The sequence below is a fragment of the Ailuropoda melanoleuca genome, chromosome 11, assembly GCF_002007445.2.
Source record: "Ailuropoda melanoleuca isolate Jingjing chromosome 11, ASM200744v2, whole genome shotgun sequence".
NCBI classification, from domain to species: Eukaryota; Metazoa; Chordata; class Mammalia; order Carnivora; family Ursidae; genus Ailuropoda; species Ailuropoda melanoleuca.
Genome location: NC_048228.1, coordinates 13,998,020 through 14,004,019, shown reverse-complemented (window position 1 = coordinate 14,004,019; position 6,000 = coordinate 13,998,020). Strand labels below are relative to the sequence as shown.

At 40.2% G+C, this 6,000-nt stretch overlaps 1 long non-coding RNA gene across 1 annotated transcript in view; it reads left to right on the top strand.

Moving 5' to 3' along the window:
• Positions 1–578: 578 nt before the first annotated feature.
• Positions 579–6,000, top strand: part of LOC117804372 — a 28,215-nt gene continuing 22,793 nt past the window's right edge. The window contains exon 1 of the long non-coding RNA XR_004628726.1: positions 579–606. This is a non-coding gene — a long non-coding RNA (uncharacterized LOC117804372). The remainder of the gene's footprint in view (positions 607–6,000) is intronic.

Sequence of the window (6,000 nt, the reverse complement as noted above, 5' to 3'; positions counted from 1 at the left end):
CTCTGGGACTCGATCTCAGGACCCTGGGATCATGACCTGAGCTTAACCAACTGAGCCACCCAGGTGTCCCAACGTGAGCTGATTTTTATAATCAGCTTTGAACAATATCTAGCATATTGTAAACACCATTAGGTGTTAACTTGTAGTGGTAGTAAGAGTTGCATTGAGCTGCGTCTGAATTAGTGCTGTGTTCTGTGCATAAAACATTTGTTTGTTTAGATTTTACAGTTTCCTCTTTGTATTTTGGAACAAATTTGTAGTTTGAAAATTTTGTAGGCTCTGGGAACTAGCCTTTTCATGGTTACAGATGAAAATAAGAATAAAAAGAATCTCAAATGAAAATTAGGCATCTTGGAATTCTGGAAAGGCCATTTAATCAAGCATTTTAGGAAAAAAGAAGCCAATGGAAAATATAATTCAAGATATTATCTGCGTCTATGAAAGGCTACACCACTTCTCTGTAACATGTATCACCATTGTTTGTACTTGTTCAGTATCAGTGTTCTATCTCTAGATTCTGACCTTCGAAGCTAGATTCCAAGCTCCATGGGAACAAAGTAGATTTGTCTTGTTCATCACTAAAACTCACGTCACATCTGTCACATGGTAGGTGCTTAATTCATATTTGGCTGAAGAAATATGTACTCTTGGCCACCCAGGATCCAAGAAAGCTATGGTGAACAAGTTATACTTTTATCCACCAGAAGCAAGAATTTATTATTTCTGCGTCTAAGAACCTACATTCACACTCTTTTCTTCTATCCGGTTTTTTACTGGAACTCAATCATGACCCCCTTTATCTGATGGCCTCTGTAGTCTGCCTTCTTCCTCTGTGCCTTTGAACTTTTGTCCATCGTTACTAGCTGGTGACTTTTTCCGTGTGTTGAAGTCAAATTTCCAAGAGAGAGACCATAACTGGCTTAATTAATTAGGAGTATTGGTCTTAGATAATATTTTAATATTATAGGCTACTCTCAAGTATTCTAGATTGACTGCCCTTGGATCAAGAGGCCTAATCGATATGGCTAGGGTAGTGGTGATCTGGTTCAGAATATGGTTATTATCTGGGTATAAGGAATAACTAAGGCGGATTCCCTCAGTACAGCTTTTGTATATAAGGTCTCAGAATACAGGATGCTGAAGGCTGGCTTGCTGAGGCTGAGGCTTTTCGGCATGCCCCATTTATTCATTAGATTACAATTATTAATGTTTACTTTGTGTTAAAGGTGTATTGTGGGGAAGGGGTAGAGATACAACACTCCATCCTAGCTCTCCTAGACCTCACAGACTAGTGGAAACAGTCAAGCAAATTGCATACAGAATAACGGTGTGATATTGGTGAGCTCATTGTGCTATGGAAACACAGAATGAACAGCCAGTGGGGACTGGGAGTGTGAAATAAGCTCCATCTGCACTCAGGTTTTTCTGTTCTAAGGATGTGTTGAAGAGAAGTCCTGTGTCACATTTATATCCTTTGATAACCCTTGTTATCTTGATATCTTGTATAAAAAATTATCTAAAGCAAAACCAAGAAATGGTATTAAGCGTATACTCCTTCACCTAAAGGACTTTTGTTTTTGTTTTTATTTTTAATTTTATTTTAGTAATCTCTACACCCAACGTGGGGCTCAAACTCATGACCCCAAGATCAAGGGTTGCATACCCTTCCTACTGAGCCATCCAGACACCCTGGACTTTTGTTTTTGAATGAAGCAACAGAGTCTTTGGCTCTCAGCTATTTTCTCCAGGGAGTGTAGTGAGTGTGTCAGAATTGTTTGAAAATAACCAGTTACAGCCCAGTAATCTGAGAGATGTGTCCATACACTGGGCTGAGATCCGGGGAGAACTTCCTCGTCCTCCTCCTGATTTCAGATTTCTGTTAGTCTTCTCCCTTCACAGCAGCCCTAACCAGTAATTACTGGACAGGTATTTAAGTTCCCTCTTTTAAAAAAAAATTTGAGTATAGTTGACACACAATGCTACATTAATTTCAGGCATACAACTTAGTGATTTGACAAGTTTATACATTATGCTAAATTCCCTCTTTTCTTACTGGTAATCTAGATATTGTAGGAGGGAGGGCTTGTGGTAACCTTTCATTCTGATAGAATTCTTAATGGGGGTAGATATTCTATGATGAGAAGCCCCCAGAACACTACTCTTTATTGGTGAGTATTAATTTTCTCCGTGTCCCCTAACTTTCTTCATCTTCTGCCACTGCCTTGCTTTCTCTTTTTTTTTTTTCCCAATGAATTCTCTAGTAATGCCTGCTTCACCCAATAGCCTGAATGTGGGTCATTGGGCCTGACGGTTATAGATAAATACTGCCTTACACTTGAGCATACACTGAATGTAAAAGTGTAACTCTACCCCTCAATGACCAGTTTTAAAGATGATGATGATATTCTAGGTATTCTGATCAGACCTAAGATGAACCTGGGAATTTGAATTCATTCGATGAAGTTCTTAATGACCTAAATATCTCTGCTAGTGGTGTTCATCCTTGAACATTTGATTTCTGGCACATAGTTACTTTCTAAAAATTGTGGTTCTTTGTTGAATCAAGGAAAGCAGTTGTCAGGGATTCTTCGGGGGGATAGAAAATGTCCGTCTTTGTTATTACTTTAATTTGAAACTTGGAACTGTGGAAGCACTTAATAATTATTGTTTTTAGCTGCACAATATGTTCCCTCAAACCATTCTGGATTACCCTTTGGACACTGAAATGCAAAGACCCTGCATTGGAAGTCTTTGAAAGAGTTCATGCCATTGACCAGTAGATGGCAGTCTTATACTATAGTTCAGAGAGAGCAAGTAGCAGAAGGTAAAGAAACATTTCATAAATTGTTTCAAGTATGCATCCGCAGTGCCCTTCCTCCCCACACTGATCCCCCTCACACTGATCCCCCTCAAAACCCCTCCCACTTACTTTCTACCCAGACAGCTATCTTACCCACCCAATCACCTCTCTTTAGGTTCCCAGGGATCTCTTGTTGCCAGTCTCTATTTGCTCACAGGAACTTTTAGACTTATTCTTCGTCAGCTCATAAAAGCAAGGCCAGCTACATAATTTGCAGGCCCCTTGTAAAATGAAAATGTGGGCTTCTTGTTCAAAATTTATTGAGAGTTTTAAGACAGTAACAGCAGCACGTTAAACCAAACACAAAGGCCCTTCTGAGCCCGCACAGGGTGTACGTGCAGGAAACTGGCTATGCTTTTACAAACTTAAAAGATCTCTTTCTCTGCCCACTTCTCCCTCTGTTATTGCAGTGCAGTCCTGTGACACACACCAAAGGGCTAGTCAAAGGAAGAATCACTGAATGTTATGCAGACATCATTGAATTTTCTTTTTTTTAAAGTAGGCTCCACACACAGCATGGAGCCCAATAGGGGGCTTGAATTCACAGTCCTGAAATCAAGACCTGAGCTGAAATCAAGAGTCAGTTGCGTAACCAACTGAGCTATCCAGGAGCCCCCAGGCATCTTAGCACTGTGAGAGAATTAGAGATCATCTAGTCCAATTGCCTTATTTTAGTGACGACTAAACTAGGGCACCTGGCTGGCTCAGTCAGTAGACCATATTGATGTGGGAGAGCGAGGTTCTTGTCTCACGGAGCGGAAGAATGAATCTCTCAGACAACGGAGAGTGAGTAAAGCGATAGAAGTTTATTAAGCAAGGATACAGAAAAAGCTCTCAGGAGTGAGAGGGGTCCCGACAGGGTTGCCACTGAGGGCTTTTAGGGATGGTCTTTTATAGAAAGCTAACCAGGGAACTAAAGTCTGTTTAACATCTCTATTGGTAGCACCATTGAGTAAGGAAAGGCTAGTGATAACACCTTCAATGGCTTACTTCCTTTTTAGGGTCGGGTAATTCTTGGTTAGTCACAAGGAGCTGTTCTAACAAGACCTCACCTCTGACACCTGGGACAGGATGGTCTGGTTTGTTCCCTTATCTCTGGTTTTCTTTCATCTCCCACATTTTTAATTTTGTGAGTCTGATCCCATGGCCCCGTACCTATCTCTCCCTGCCTAGCCCAGCCTGTCCCTTACTCAGTATAACTCTTGATCTAGGGGTCGTGAGTTCAAGCCCCACATTGGGCATAGAGCCTACTTAAAAAACAAACAAACAAACAAACAAACAAACAAAACAAAACATTGTACTCAATTCTGAAGAGATGAAGTGGTTCACCCAAAGTTCCCAGCTAGTTATATCACAGACGACCAGAACTAAGAGTTCTCACCTGCCAGGCCAACGCTCACTCTACCACATAGGCTTGGTGAGGGATATTTTGAGAAAACAGTTGTCCTGTTTATTCAATCAGGACTACTTTGTTCTGTTTCTACAAGAGAAGGGTGCAGGTTCATATTACTTAGATTTCTTGAATACCAGCTATATGCTAGGCACCGTGTTAAATGTTTTATATATTATGCCTCAATTAAAAACAATTGCAGGAAATCATTACCATTTTCCTCATTTTTCACGTAAGAAAAAATGATGCTCAAAACTTGACTTTTAGGGGCACCTGGGTGGCACAGCGGTTAAGTGTCTGCCTTCGGCTCAGGGCGTGATCCCAGAGTTATGGGATCAAGTCCCACATCAGGCTCCTCTGCTATGAGCCTGCTTCTTCCTCTCCCACTCCCCCTGCTTGTGTTCCCCCTCTCACTGGCTGTCTCTATCTCTGTCAAATAAATAAATAAAATCTTTTAAAAAAAATAAAACTTGACTTTTAGTAAGTAGGAAGACAAGAGTTTAAGCAAGTCTGTAGGATTCCAAATCCATTTTCTTTTTACCACATCATTCCCGAGTTCTAGCAACAGAGTCAGCCTGTATTTCCTGAACCTTGCTCCCATTTTTGGTCAGCTCTAGATGATCTTGGGGACTCTAGCTAGACTTTCTGTGTTCTTCAACTTTATTCAGCTTGCTCCTGCTCTAGGGCCTTTGCTCCAGGGAGTTTCCTGCACTTGGGATTATTCCCCTGGACAATCCATGAAAACAGGAATGCATGTCAGCTAAATAGGAGACTGATCATGGGCCACTGTAAGGAGATAGGCTTTTTTCTTTGAATGAAATGAGAGACACTGCAGTGTTTTGTCAGAGTGACATTATGTGATTTAGATTTTTAAAGGATCCTTCTGGCTGCTTTGTTGAAAAGAGACTAAGGGGGTAAGGAAGGGAAGGTAGAAGTTGGGAGGCTTTTTAAGGGAGTTAACATTAATCCAGGGGAAAGATAATGGTGATTCAGACCAATGCGATAGCAGTGCAAGTGATGGGGAAGGCTTGGCTTCTGGAGTTATACACGTATTTACATATTATAATTTTAACTTTGTGTTATGGAAATTTTCACATATATACAAACGTAGGGAGAAAAATATAATGAATTCCCATATTCCTACTAGGCACCCAATGAAACTATGGTGTGTTAGGTACTTTCCAACAGCTGTACAATTGTTAACTTGTAACCAATCTTGTTGAACATGTTATACCCCCCTCCCTTGTCTCCCCAACCCTATATTAGGGAAGAAGCAATTTGAAGCAAATCCCAGGCGTCGTATTTCATGTGTAAATATTTCAGCTTTTACCACTCCAACTACTTCTGACTGCCCTTCTTTTTGCTTTCTGCTTGATCATTCTTTTGCATACTCATGACTTTTTACTTACCGTCTGCCCTCTTTGTCCTCTTTAAACTTTTTCATTCCTACCAATTGCAAATTTTGTATTCTCAAATTCAGACTCCCTAAAGAAAGGAAGGTTCTTACTTTTCTTTTCTTTTCTTTTCTTTTCTTTTCTTTTCTTTTCTTTTCTTTTCTTTTTCTTTTCTTTGCTTTTCTTTTTTCCTTTCCTTTCCTTTCCTTTCCTTCCTTCCTTCCTTCCTTCCTTCCTTTTTCTTTCTTTTTCTTTCTTTCTTTCTTTCTTTCTTTCTTTCTTTCTTTCTTTCTTTCTCTTTCTTCCTTCCTTCCTTCCTTCCTTCCTTCCTTCCTTCCTTCCTTCCTTCCTTCCTT